The 14,796-nt window shown below is 48.4% G+C and overlaps 1 protein-coding gene across 1 annotated transcript in view; it reads left to right on the forward strand.

Annotated features, from left to right (window-relative positions):
• LOC146208277 (uncharacterized) overlaps nucleotides 1–14,796 on the forward strand; it is a 419,325-nt gene that overhangs the window by 62,158 nt on the left and 342,371 nt on the right. The gene's annotated exons all lie outside the window — the stretch shown is intronic.

Genomic DNA, 14,796 nt, shown 5'->3' on the forward strand with positions numbered 1-14,796 from the left:
TGTGGGGTTTAACGTCCCAAAGCGACTCAGGCGATGAGAGAGGCCGTAGTGGAGGGCTCCGAAAATTTCGACCACTTGGGGTCCTTTAACGTGCACTGACATCGCACAGCACACGGACGCCACTCCGTTTCGCCTCTATCGAAACGCAGCCGACGAGGCTGGGATTCGATCCCGCTTCCTTGGGCACAGTAGTCGAGCGCCGTAACCACTGTGCCACCCCGGCGGGGCCTTTGGTTAATGAGTCGAGGCATCTGATTTATACCTTATTATGCAGTTTCTAATCGTATAAGAACAACGCCACGCCCCTTTTCTATTGAAGGTTGACAGAGATGGAAGGAACGACCTGAAAAAGCAGCTTACAAAAAGAAAAAATGCAATGCATGTCACTGCCTCATTAAATGTAGTTTAATATCTGACCTATCAATATAAGAATAGCTGTAGAATGACTAACGTGCCCTACTTGAGGCACATTAGTCTCGCTGAGCGCGAGACACTTATTCTGACCACGGAACTAGTAACTGCGCCACCGTTGAGTTTACACTGCCTACCGGCAAAGTGCATTACAGTAACGACGAGGAGGAGGAGAAAACATTTATTTACAATGAAATGATTTGGGAAAGGAAGGTGCGTATGGTTGCGGAGCTGAGTGACAGACCCTATTCCGCGACGCCATTGGCCACCGCCGCTGCCCGAGCTCTCTGGACCAGGGCACGCTGGGCCTCTAGGGCCGAGCTGGACACGGCCGCCTCCCAGGCCTCCCTAGCTGGCTGTTGGTTCCCCATATACCAGACCTGGTAACAGAGATCACTCTGAACTAGGAAGCTTTGACTATGTACAGCACAAGGTCTGCACTGGAAGAACTGAACATAACACACATGAAAGAATTGCGGAATATGCATTAACGCCTGATAACGTTTATGACCGGCAGGAAGGTGACGCCTTGCGGTCTAAAAGGTTAACAATTTGTTCTCGTCGGACAAGCGCTTCATTAAATTCTTCCCCTTGTGCGATTCATCCAGTATAGAGAACAAAAAAAAAAAAAAAAAAAAAAAAGAGCTATAGGACGCGTGCCTTTAATAAGTTCTCACAAGGATGCGAATGTCATTTATCCTGTGTGGATTCATTCAAGCGCACTAAATTTAATATATACTCAGTCAATGCACGATCATCCAAATCCCTTTGTAGACAAGTACGTTGATAGTGTATATCAGCAACAAACAGCCCCATTTTTTTCTCCCGGCTTTATAAAGAATATTCATCTTGACAACCGTGAGCGCACTCACAGAAAGTAAATGAACATAATCGAATTCGGCGTGGCACCTTTAACCAGTCATTTTTTTTTTTTTTTCTTCTTGACCACCGGGCTGTCGACAGTATGGCTGGAGTTCCATACCGGCGGCAAAAATGTTCACGCGCAACGTGCACTCGTTTTGCTGGTGTATGCGGAGACAGTTGGAAGCAGCATTCTAGACATTGAAAGACGACCTGATGCACCGGTGCTCGGGCTAAAAAGGAAGTAAGCGAGTGAATACCTGCCCCAAGGAATGCGAAGCTTATTTATGAAAGCCACCTCACGTGCAACGAGATATTCCGTTTCATTCTTATTTTTTGATGGAGAGGCTGAATCTTTGGACCACACGAAGGCCATAAATAATTCAAAGCCACGACGAGGGAAAGGGAGTGGATGTGAGGGCTGGTGTCCACGTTGTTCAGACATCGCTGCGGAAAAGCGAGGGAGGCTTTAAGTCGCCCTTAATCCCTCTGGGGATTACCTCGTCGCTACTTGAGGTCCTTTTGCGGCCGCCGCTGCGTCTCGCACAAAGACGGACTACCCTGGTCTCCCGCGCCGACTGTGCGTCGGCGACTGACCGGACTGCACAGCGGGGGATATACGGTGGCCTCTCCTGCATTCGAGGCACGGCTGCGCCGCTGAACAGGCGGCTGCATTTTTATAGCATGTACATAAGATTCCCGTGTCGCGTTGATGTCCGCTACAGCGCTTAGGGGTCCCAGATAAAAGCGGAATAGCAACGAAAGGCACACACGCCTTCGTGCAGAGAGGGTACTGTTTTCAGATAATTGCATCACGACGCAGGGTGCATGATGTTATTTCTCACGGAAGATTTAGTACATTTATCTATAACCAGATCCTGTCGGTGAAGTGAGCAACTAATTAAATCCGCAATCACTGGCAAACTTTCACGTTCAGAGTTTCCGTGACTACAGAGACAGAGATCGGCCCATGAACAGTATAATAGACTGATCAGACAGGAGGAGGAGTAAATATAAGAGGAGATCAACTAACGCGGAAGGAACCAGCTGGCAGCAAACCGGGTGAGCTGGCTGCATCGAACGTATTTATGATGCTCGGCCGATCGCCAATGTAACCTACACTGTTCCATCTCTGCGCTCCTCAATAAAAAAATAATAATAATAATAAATTTAAGAAGGGGGGGGGGGGGCACGCTGTTCTGAAGAGTATATATACATACGCGTCATATTCGGCGCTTGATATTGCTTTCCTTCACTGGAGGGGGGGGGGGGGGGGTGGAGGGGGGTCATTCGGTCATCCACCCCGCACTAGCATCACGCGAGGGCGTCCTTCCATCGCGGGTCATCATTCCGGGAAGACCGCAGAGCGCCACACACAATGCTCCTCAAGAAGTGGCCCCACTTCGAGCCGTGGCACGCACCTCTTGCACTCCGCACCAAAAACGGCCGAACTGGCCGGGCGAAACACGCGAGATGGCGATTGCCGGTTTCCAGCCGTCAGGCTCCTTCACAATGGCAAGGAGGGGGCAGAGGTACGGGTAGTGTGACTGACACCAGATCGACACGGTAATGACGAGTCTGATGCCTGCTGCAGCAGCGTCTCGTTCTCGGCGGTGATTGCGGGTCCAACTGCATTCACTGGAACAGAGTCTGAAATGGAAAGAAAACAAGCCAACGGAAAAAGAAAAGGGCAGGGAAAATGTCCAGGGCTGTATACGCTTTGTGTCCTTCAGATGAGGTAGGCTATTCCACGCCCTATTCAACGATGCTATTCGGAAGGACGAGCCTCCGTGACAGGCTTTCCTGCTTATCTGCCGAACTTGGGATGGATATCTGTGCATCCTCCCGGACAAATGCGCCGTGCGAAACAACGGGCTGACCTTGAGGGGGGTGTTGCCAGTGTTGTACTTCTTTCAAGGTAACTGGAACGTTGGTTTACAACTTATGCAGAAATTAGCATTTCAAGGTTGTGCAATGTAGTGGTATCATTTATTTCCTTCAAGAAGACTGGAATGGAATGTCGATTGGCTGGCTTGCGACTTCTCAAAGTAGACCACAAAACAAATTTTATTTATTAGTACACCTGACCTCGATGGAAGTGAAGGTGTGCACTTCGCGGCGAGGCATTTCCGACACAACTATACATAACCTAATCGCGAAAGATGCGGGGGTTATAGTATACGTGGCTGGACGGCAGTGTGGGGCACGCATCATGTTTGCGGCATCTTTTGATCCTCAGGGCGGTCACTAATGAGACGCGGTTTAGCTTTGATAGATAGTAAAGAAAGCTTCCCTAATGTTCCGATTCGAGTATCTGTCTTGTACTTCCCTCGAGAGATCGTGGGAGCAGGCTGCTATCTTGGCATCTTCTGAAGATTCATTTGGGAAGCGTCGTCTTTCCTAAGATATGACCGCACCCAGGTGCTCAGGCCATGTGGCGACGGCGTGCGCGATTACAATCACACCACGAAAAACGGTCGGCGCCAGAGCGAGCTGCTGGGAGGGACCATGGAGGGGTCGGGCGAATAGGTGGACTAGAGTCACCGAAACACTTATCAGCAATCGTGATAATGAAGTAGTCACTCACACGCCAGGCACCACCCGTGTAACATCTGGACGCGGCTTTCGATCCGTATACTACTTGGAGTCCTGCAACTGCGCAATGCATGAATACGAGTGAGCAACAAGCCCCTGTATGTAATGTTTGGAGTCGCTGCTGCGGCGACACGTATTATAGGAAATAAAGAATTCACAAATGTGAAAAAAGTCTGCACCTCTTTATTTTTGTACCGCTAAGATGGAATCCCTTACACGAAAAATATGTGCAATGATGTAAAAATGCCTGGGTGAGGACTCTACTTGACTTTCGTGCCAAATGGCAGTACTGATTTTTCAGAGCCATGCACAACATTAACACACACACACATATATGTATACTGAAATAATACTTTTGCGCTTTAGGAAGCCAGGTACCAGCAGTCGCAATCGATGTAGAACCACGTCGATTTTCGTGTGTGTTTTGTTTGTATTATTTATCTTCTTGCGCTGTCCCAAGCCTCGCAGTGGTCGCAATCGATGTGTAAGAACCATATCGATTTTCATGTGCCTTTTTACTTGTATTATTATTTTTCATTTATTTTTGCCCGGTCGCAAGCCTCACAGTGAACGCGACGCGCTGAACTTCGTTGGTTGGTTTGTAGGGTTTAACGTCCCAAAGCGACTCAGGCTATGAGAGACGCCGTAGTGGAGGACTCCGGAAATTTCGACCATCTTTAACGGGCGCACTGACACGGGCACCTTGCTTTTCGCCTCCATTGAAAAGCGGCCGCAGAGGCCTGGATTCGATCCCGCGTCCTTGGGAACCGTAGTCGAGCGCCGACACCACTGCGCCACCCCGGCGGGGCGCTGAGCATCGTTATTAGAGTTTCAGGGCATTGCCGAGCCAAGACGTCGCGAACGCTATAGTGATGCTGCCCTGTTTCTATCCCTCACCCCCTAACACCCATCACTAGCTCCACTTTCTTCCTCTCTGAGCTTAATTAATATCGCATGTTTGTCATGAGGAATCCCCGCGCAGCACGACTTCGCCGCTTTCCTGTACGCGGCCAGGCGTCCTGGGCTGGGCCTGTTGAGAAGGTATGGTACAACTCTTAGCCGCCGAAAAGTGTTGTGCCTTAGAGTCTGGCAAAACGGAGCAGATATATGCTCGCTTATCAGCCCGTACACACGTAGTACTACTCGTTTATGTATAAATACGATCGAGAACCACATGGCCACAGACGCCGTCCCTACCGACGCATGGCCCGACCACGCAGTGCCGTCAGGGAGTGGCTGACAGGCAGACGGAACCGCATGTCTGTACACACTGTACACAAACCGCCGATACGCTCACGCACGCACCAACTCGCGGTAGTGCCGAGCGGCTTGAAATGCCGCGTGCGCGGGACCTAATCTGAGCAGACAATCGCCGGTGCCATATATAACAGGCTGCGCCGGCGAAGGGCTCTGGGTGCCGATAGCATCGCCGACGCCGCCTGCGCTGCTGCTTCGCTGCTCCGGCGGCGCCCCATCGCCGGACGGAGAGGCGCATGGCGGCTTCTTCTTTCTCTGCTGCTGGCGCTTTGCGGCAACGTGGAAGAAGGGCTGCTGCTGCTGCGATGGATGGTGCGGCGAATGCGTAGCATGAGGAACGCTCGCGTGCTCTCTCGACAGCGAAAAGCGGCGCGAAGACGTGATTGCTAGACGGCGTCGACCCAAAGAACAGACTCGAGGTGTCTGGTGACGGTTTCTTTTCGATGGTCGATGCGACTGTCGGCGTTTCGCAAAGAAAGCGCGGGGACCCTCCTGATCTGATTATATGATGATCATGGTAGTAGAAGCAGAGGAAGAAAGCGTTTATGGTGTCCGAGAGTTCGAGAGCTATGGTAATGTGCTGTTTAAGGTCGTAGGTCGCTGTGGCAAAGGGTGGGGTGATTTGGTCAAATTTTTATGGGGTTAAAAACGCTGGAGAAGCAATACAGCGGAACGTATGGAGGCAGGATGAGGGCTGATGTGGGAGTGACTTAAGATGGCGCGATAGCGCTACCAGCCCATACTATAAAGCCCCTCTTTAACCAAGCCTGCGTGCTGTAAGGGAAACGTGAATGCAAGGGACCTGACAGGTTTCGATATCAGACTACCACATAAAAGGATAGCCCCTAGTTGGAAGCTCCCGTCAAACATAATACCAGACAACCCTACACGTCCAGTCAGTGCGCGGCCATGTCAAGTTGCCGCCTGGCAGCGCCATGCTCCTGATTTGTCGCTCACAATGTCAACGCCGGCGACTGGTAAATGGTAAAATGAAGAATCTTCGCACCTCAACAAACCTTTCATTTTCATCACGCTGGAACATGTAAACGAGACAACAGGACTAAATATATCTGTTAACGATCGTGAAACATAGCTCGCCGTGGCCGGCGCAATGCCAAACGCTCATATGTGAACCTTTGTGCCTCTCTCGATATTGAGAAATCGTTAAAGAGGGTGCACGCGTGCACTCTGACACGCATTTAGCAATCCGGCTGGGTGGCAGGAACTTCAGATGTCAATGGTTGCAATGTTTATTTATTTATTTATTTTTATTTTATTTAAAATACCCTAAAGGCCCAATAGGGCATTACATAGGGGGGGATGTAGAAGCAAATCAGGGTAGAACAAAAACAGGATAACAGATGATGTTATGGTGGTATGTGAGGGAAGTATATAACTAGTCATAGTAATCTTTATACAAAACTAGGAAAAAATTGTCGGGCAAGCAATATTTCATCATAATAAGATAACTGTAAAAAGATAAAAATGTGCAGCGATTTCAGCAAAAGGGAACAATGCACATCGCGCATGACAGACACTACAATGCCATGAATACAGAAACTAAAACCAGAAAAAAAGATACCTGAATACTGCGGGCTCAAGTAACTACACTCTACATAGTGTACCGAAGGGTCCACTCGTTTTGTGGCTTGAAAGAAAGTACTCCAAATCAAAGAAAATAAAGATTATCGTTCTAGAGAGAGAGAGAGAGAGAATGAATATAATTGAGAACCCAAGTCTTCTATAGCTTTGAAACAGCCACCAACGACCTAAACTTTTCGATGAGCCGAGTCACGCACGAATTATCGCGTGTAGAGTTGGCAGCACCTGCCAAATCAGCCATTGTATCTCGTGACGTCGTACAACCCGCCGACCAATCAGCGTCCGATCATTTCACCTGCCAGCTACCACTCGCCATGCATACCCATGACTTTCTCTCACAATGCCACGCCGCATTTTCTGCCGAACGGGGCCTTTGATTAGCGTGTTTTCATTCTCCGAAAAGAACGCTCTGACAATTGATGAGATTGATTGTCGGGTGCGATAGATTTTTCGAGTTATTAAGCATACAATGCTTTTAGCTCCCATTATCAGCGACCTTGAAACTGAACCAAAAGCCAACATACGTGCAACCGAAAAGTGACCGTACGGGCACCGAACGAGATTTAACAAGATGAAATTCCCCGCTGTCTAAGCCCCCGTGGAGGACCGGCACGTGTTCCAGAAGACTTGGCCCTCTGGTGTAATGTTTCCGGATTATTAGGCATTTTAGCTCCCGTTGTCAGTGACCTTGAGGTCTGTCAAGACGAAACAGAGAGCTAACATATCCACGCAACCGTGATACCAGGCACTGAACGAGATTGAACGATATAGAGCTTTTTTAAGCCGCTGTAGAGGACCGGCATGTGTCAAATTAGAAAATGTTTTCCCGCAACTCCAAACTTTGTCTCTCTATAGACTCCCGATAATTGATCTCGTCCGAACAGGCACAAATCCAGTGGTGACCTTCAAGTTTAGGTGGGCTACCCATGCATATATGCGTGGGCCTGAACATCGAAAATTTGACCTCATCCGACTTTGACCAAAATTGGATAGAACCTAATTTGGTTATGAACAATTCAATAGTGACTTGAACGAGATTGAACGATATTTTTCCGCTCTTTAAGTCGCCGTAGAGGACTGGCATGTGTCTAATTAGAAAAGTTTTCCCGCAACCCCAAAATTTAGCCCTTAAGCCACCCGATGATTGACCTCATCCGAACAGGTACAAATCCAGTGGTGACCTCCAAGTTTAGGTGGGCTACCCATGTATGCATGGGCCTCTGGACATCGAAAATTTGACCTCATCCGACTTTGACCAAAATTGGCGTAGAACCTTATTTGGTTATGAACTTTATTTAGGTTGATTACTCCCAAAATATATAGCTATCGATCTGGGCCTTGAAAATTCTACCTCGTTCAAATGAGGTCGAAATGGATGTCCTACCTAATTTGACCATGACGAACTCAGCGGTGACCTCCAAATTTAGTTGGGCCACTGCCGAAATATGGCCCTCTAGACCCCCGCTATTTGACCTGATCCGAGTTTCACTAAAACTGCAGTTATCCAATCTAACCGAACTACGGCTAACTCAGCGGTCACTACTCACTAGCAAATTTAGGCAGCGGTCAGCCGGTCACTAGCATTTAGGTAGGGAGCAAGGATCACTGATGAAAATGAGAGGTAAGAAGCATTTTGAGGAAAGCGTTTGTTTTACGAGTTGTAAGCCGCAGAAGAAGACTTCTGATAAGGCCACTTGCGCTGGCGACAAGGCTGCCAAGAAGCCCGTGGCAATTTGATGTAGTACATTGGCTCTCATCACGGGATAGCCAGTAATGTTTTTGTTTTTTTGTTCGTAGTTTGCAGCGCCTGCGTTGTGAACGCGAACTGTGACGCGCTCAGCTAATGGCCGTTTATTTGCTAATGCGCTAGATAGCAGAGTGCATTATCTTCCAGAAGTTAGAAATTCCGTTTGACGATTTCCGGCCACCTGTAAGACTACGAAAAAAACAAAAACAAATTCTTTGCTGGACGTGACGGACCTGAAGTCAGTGTCGAGGATAAATGGTGTGAAATCTTTTTTTTTTTCTTTTTTTTGGGGGGACGGGGGCGAAAAAATGATAACATAATCGTCATTATCCCCACATAATTTGCCTTGGCGGCTCATGTGGGCCCTGTGCACCTGTGAAAGGAACAGGCTAAATAAATGAACGCTGCTAACACACCGGCATAAGGCGATTATATAAAACACTCTACAAGGACTCTGACTAACGGCAACAAATAATTGGAAATGCAGTGCCGAAAATGCTGCTTCGTGCGTTTTTTTTTTTTCTTAAGCGTTTCAGTTAAATTCAATTCAGTTCAATTTCATTTAGGGATGAACTTCTTACACGCAGGAGGTAATATACACGACAATACAAATTTAACCAGAGTGTCATATACACTCACATATCTCGGGATTAATAACGTGTACATGTGATAAATTTATATAAATTTACGCTTTTTGAGTGATGTTGGGGTGAGTCAAAAGTCTTTCTAACACACACGTTAGTGTGTGCATTTTTACAGCATGTGTGTTTCTCAATACTTCTGCTGAGGACGGGGACCAATCAATTTTTTTAGGATCGGAGACATGCAAGGGGTGCCGGTTTTCCAATAATCTGCTCCCTACGAAAAACACTCTGATTACGAACTACGGTAGGAGTGGGTATGTCCGGGGCAGGTGTCAACGCATTTTAAAACCGAAGTACTGAGACTAGAAGAATTTGAATTTTAGCGCGCCAAGACAGGGACGCTATAAACCAATAAGGTGACAGGCTTCTTTTCCTGAACGATGGTGTTTTGTGATCACGTGCTTTTTTAGCGCTGCTCACGTGACTTTCTAAACACGGAACGTTTTTTTCTTCTCTTTCCTCTCGCCCACTGCAAGGCCAAACATGGCCCCCATTAAGTCGAAGCACGTTTGGAGAGTGCAGTTAATGAACATCAGATGCTTTGTATTCCACAACAAGGCAGAAATGTTCAAGAATAAAAAACAAAACAAAAAGAAAACAGAGGGAGAGAAAGCAAGTAAGATGGCTCCTTAACGCGTTTCTTTTCTCTCCCGCTGACACCATTAACACCCTGTCACACACACCACTCGCTCAGCCGCCTTACTGAGCGCATAGCAAATCACGGGCTACGTAAAAATAAAGGAGCGCCTAAACCAGCTAGAAGGCGGGAAATGTGCCGTGCGGGGAGATCGCTCCGAGAGTCCGGCCTGCCAGCAATGCACCGGCACCTGAGCGCGATAAAAGGGGGACAGTACAGAAGTGCCACTGGAGCGACTGTCTCACTTTAAACACATCAGCTGGCGAACACTTGGCGCCCTGAAGCGATGCGACGTGTATTTCATTTACTATAATAAAAACATGGACTCTCTCTCTATGCCCACAGCTTGAAACCCTAATAAACGAAACTTCAAGAAAAGAAAAATTTTAAATGTTGATCATTCTGTTTGTTGCTAAGAGCCCAATAAAAGTTCTACTGTTACCTTTTCTAGTCCTTCCTACTGCTAAACTGTGGCAATGCTTCTTGAATCTTGAAGATTAGCTCGATGGTAACCAAATGATCTCTGCGTTTGACCTCTTTTAAAGAGTTAACTGGCTGTAGCGTCGTTGCTGTTCTCGAACGTTAGGCAGCACCTTCTGCTCACGTGCATATATGGCACGTCCTAAGTTTGACTTTCGTACTCAGTTGCATAGCTGCCATATGACGAAGTGCATTTCCACACTGTTCATAAGAGCTACCTGTTATGTATACCATGCATGCATACCTGTGACTTGGAAGCGGAAGGCTCGCTATTAAAAACTTTCAAGCCGTTCCTTCGTTGCGTAATGCGACTGGACTGAGTTGTTTGGGAAAGATTGACCTCGTATGGAGAAATCGGGTACGACCTACAAAAAAAGGCCTGCATTGTCAAGGCTGCTGCCTTAGCGCTTGTAGTGATACTGATGTCTCGGGAAACATTTGCCTAATTATAGTGAGAAGCTTGGAAATTTCCTCGACTCTTAAGGAAACGTGACGTATATATACTGACTGCAGAAGTCTAATTCAATATTGAAGGACGAATGATGTCCCAGAAAAGATTCGTTACACTGATCAAGAAGCATCTAGTTTACTTTGCATTCGTCTAATAGTTGACTGAATCGCTGTGCTAATGGTACTTATTGCTGTTATTTTTACCTTCTGAGACAGAAAGAAGAACTAATTGAAACAGCCATCAGTCAGTAAACCTCCAGGGATTGAGCAGTGGTAAGGAAACCCCCTTCCTGAGCCCCATTTTCATTCCGTAGGAGCACTAGAACCAAGTCTCAATGTGTGATTCTTGCAGCTGTTTTTCGAATGGAATTAACTCAAGAAACGATTAGTTAAACAAACAGAAAAAACACAGGACCGTGGATTGCATAAATTGCTAAAAATTCCTTTTGGTATTCTGAGCGACGAACTCTATCCTAGCTTCATTTTCGACATGCATTCACTTCCCATCGTGACATGACGTCATATTTTATTCCTCTACGATCGTGACCCGTCGTACTTCCGGTCATACCATTTTTCCAACAGAGGAGCTGCGCACCTGTAACCGTGCAAAGTGGCGTCGCCCTGCCGCTCCGTGCGAGGTGGTGCTCATGGTAGTTTTCTGCGGCGCTTGTCCATCAGTCTTCCTCGCTCAGCACGCAGCAGCACCATCGCAGCACCAGGAGCATACTCTCCACTCACGGAACGGGGCGCGGCGCTCTTGAAGGAGGGCTCCGCTGGACCCAGGCACACGTGAGGTGACCTTGACGCAACGCGCGAAGAGGACTTCCTTCCCACCCTCCCTCATGCTGGCGGCTGGCTATTTTTTTTTCTTTTTTTCATCTTCATACGCTCGCAGCCTTCCTTCCATTTTTCACAGCCTTACTCCTCGGCAGACCTCCATCAACCTCAGTCGTCCGACGGTCCAGAAGCGGTACTTTCTACGCAGTACGCCTACTTCCTCCGTCATTTTGACATATCCCGCGCACCTCGGCAATTTGCGACGCACTCTGCGGCGGGAGAGAAAAAGAGAGCCTAGATGGACGCTCGCTAGTGCTTCGGCTTCATCCACGAGACAAGAAGAAGGCACCTCGTTGGCCATCACTGCCGCAGATGCCCGATCTGCTCCGCGGTGTATGCGGGACAGCCCGAAAGGGGTTTCGCAGGAAAGCGCCGGGCATAACTTAGCCGTTACCGAGAGGAGAAGTGTGCGATTTGAGGGGGGGAGGGGGGCACTTTTCTTATGTACGGAGGCGCCGTGAGAAAACCCCACCCACTCACGCTGCTTCACTGGTCATTCGCGCATGATTCATGCTGGAACTGTTTGTCTATCCGATGCGTGGGCTTGAACAGGTGCGACCTCACCCCCCCCCCCCCCCCCCCTACACACCAACACACACAAACTCGTACGTAAATGCAGCGTTCCTGGACATTGTCGGTTCCGTCCACTTTCCCCGGTGTAGAAGATATCTAGTTTGCTAGATTTTAGCTTCCTAGCTGTTGGTTTCATGCACTGATAATAAATTATGCTGGGGGGGACGCAATTATACCCACTGACTGGTAATACGAAGAAAAAATATTTATGTGTGGATTCATCAGATGAATTGCGGCGCAGGTGGCCGGCGCGATGCTTATGGTACATTGATTTAAACAATAATGTATGGAACCGGGAATGATAAATCGTTATCCTTCTCAGACACTACCGCGTAGTTGCCAGTATTCCTTCGCTGCAATGAAGTTTCCAAACCTTGATGGTGAAGGACAGCAACGCCTCAGTTCTTGACGCGAAAAAAAAAAAAAAAAAAAAAAAAAAAAGCGAACAGCGTCTCTGACATCCGCACTGACATTAAAATCTGTTAACACTTTACAGGGAGTAATTTTGAACTCGCGCAAAATTCTTTCATAAAATGTCCTCGGGCGTGACTCACTGCGCCCACGAGGGCCATTTTAGTTTAAACCCATTCAAATGAAGAAGAAAAAAAAAAGTACGTAGAACAAACGACTAAATGTTTTTTTCTAGGAACTGCACACAATGAACGTGAGATCGATTTGATCTCTCAGAACATTTGTGAACACGCGATATACGCACAAATAGTTAAATTAAAGAAAGCCTCGAGGGAATAGGGACACTTTTGCTTCGAGAGCTCTTACGCTGTCAAACACGCATGCATGAGAAAAGCGCCGACCGCGGCAAAGCCTAGGGCCCGCCGTTTCCTGAAACCACTCGGCTCTCGAGTGGCCGCCGAGTAGAGTGTTTGCCCGCGCCGCTCGCGTGTCTGTACGTTTGCGGTCGCGTTTGTTGTACACACGTATACAGACGTACTCCACTACACTCCTCCGCGGCCGCCGTCGGATTAGAGAAGGGACCGGTGCACGCCCCAAAGGCAAATCAAAGCCAGCGCCGCTCACCCCACTCCATCTATCCGTCTTATGCGTTGCCGTTTCTTTAATCTTTTCATTCGGTCCCTCTATCTTCGGACATCCTTGCGCTAAAGAATAAGAGCTAAGTGCGACGGGCAGTACTTGTGGTAGGAATCGTAGAAGCTAGCCTCTCACCACAGCTGGAGCCAGATGAAGGGGGGCGTTGGTGAAGATGGAGGGGGGAGTGTGTCTGGGGGAGGAACTTATCGCGACCGTGTCGGCCGTCTGGTTCGACAAGCCCCCGAGTCCATAAAAAGCGTCCCGGTGCCAAAATGTGCTACGCTCATGTTTAGCGGTGGCCGCCATCGACGGCAGCGTCTTCAGCGGGAAGACGCGCGCCACACACACACAAGCACACAATCTCATACCGATGTCCGCCCGGATAAGGCCAGCGGTGCCCTGCGTTCTCCTGTGCCGCGCGCCTGACACTCATATATACCTTCCAAGATACCCCACCCTCCCGCAAGGTTTCCTTCGCAAAAGAAGATAACAGATACAGCGGAAAGAAAAGTATACCGTAGTGTTTATGTGTTTTTTGTTCGAGTGCCAGGGAAGAGAGAGTACCCATGTGGGAAGAAGCCGCAGAAGGGACGACCGGTTCCAGCAGAGCCCTCTTCGGGTGCCACGAGGAGGATCGTCACTCTGGCAGTGGCTGCTGGCTTCCTGGCTAGCTGTGAGAGTCCGTGCGGCATCATCTTGTCGCGCTACGTGACCAGAATGGAAGAAAAAGCGAGCGCGTCGCTTTCAAGTGCTCTCGTTCCTTGCTAGCAGGAGGACGAAGAAGAAAACGAAGACAGCTGCGGATCACTTCCAGGAGAGGAAGGGAGAGGGAAAAAGGAAGGTGACATCTGAGCAAGCGATGCACGTGCATGTCTGTTCACGCGAGGTTTACGCATCGGGTTCACGAAATGCTGTAAGAACGCGGGTTTGACACTGCATGTATCCAGCAGTTCAGACTGTGATGAGGTGCGATCCGCTCGGAAGCAGTCGGAGTGGAGGTTGTGACTTATTAAATAAATTATAATAACCAAACACGGGAAAGACGCTAGTTGCTTGCCGGGGCGCGAAACCGCTGCTTGTTTCTCGGGCGCTTGACGCTCAGCTGGCATAAACAGAAGCGTATAGCGAAGGTGATGAAACGTAGGACGAAATACAAATGGGAGGAAGAGTGAGATAAAGGGCAGCGCGAATGGGTCACTACAGAAACCAAAGTATGTGTTGCGCACGTTGTTTCTGTGTGCAAAGGCGTCACAACGAAGACTTGTGATCTTTTCTAGCGTTTCTCAAAGAGGGAGTGGATGTGCCCGTCAATTTCGTGTAAAGATTTATGTGCACAAGCTTATGCGCCGTTTCGATTTCAACTTTTCACATGAAGGGACACTTAAGGGGAATACTGATTCAAGCCCAACCAATTGGCTAGCGCAGCATGATAGCAAACGTGTCATTTTTATGGTGCCATTTTTAAAATGACGCCGTAGAAGCTTTCAAATCACACTGCATTTTAAATGTATCTCCTTTTTAAGTAGTTTACGAAGGTCGATCATGCCACAGAACACACCGGTGTCTTGGCCCGCCGAACCCCGGTAAGTATCAGGACGATGCGGCGGCGCGAACTCGGACTTCTGCACTAACTGCATTAAACGCCCCCGCGCGTG

This window comes from Amblyomma maculatum, chromosome 1, assembly GCF_055883805.1.
Source record: "Amblyomma maculatum isolate TAMU_Amacu chromosome 1, ASM5588380v1, whole genome shotgun sequence".
NCBI classification, from domain to species: Eukaryota; Metazoa; Arthropoda; class Arachnida; order Ixodida; family Ixodidae; genus Amblyomma; species Amblyomma maculatum.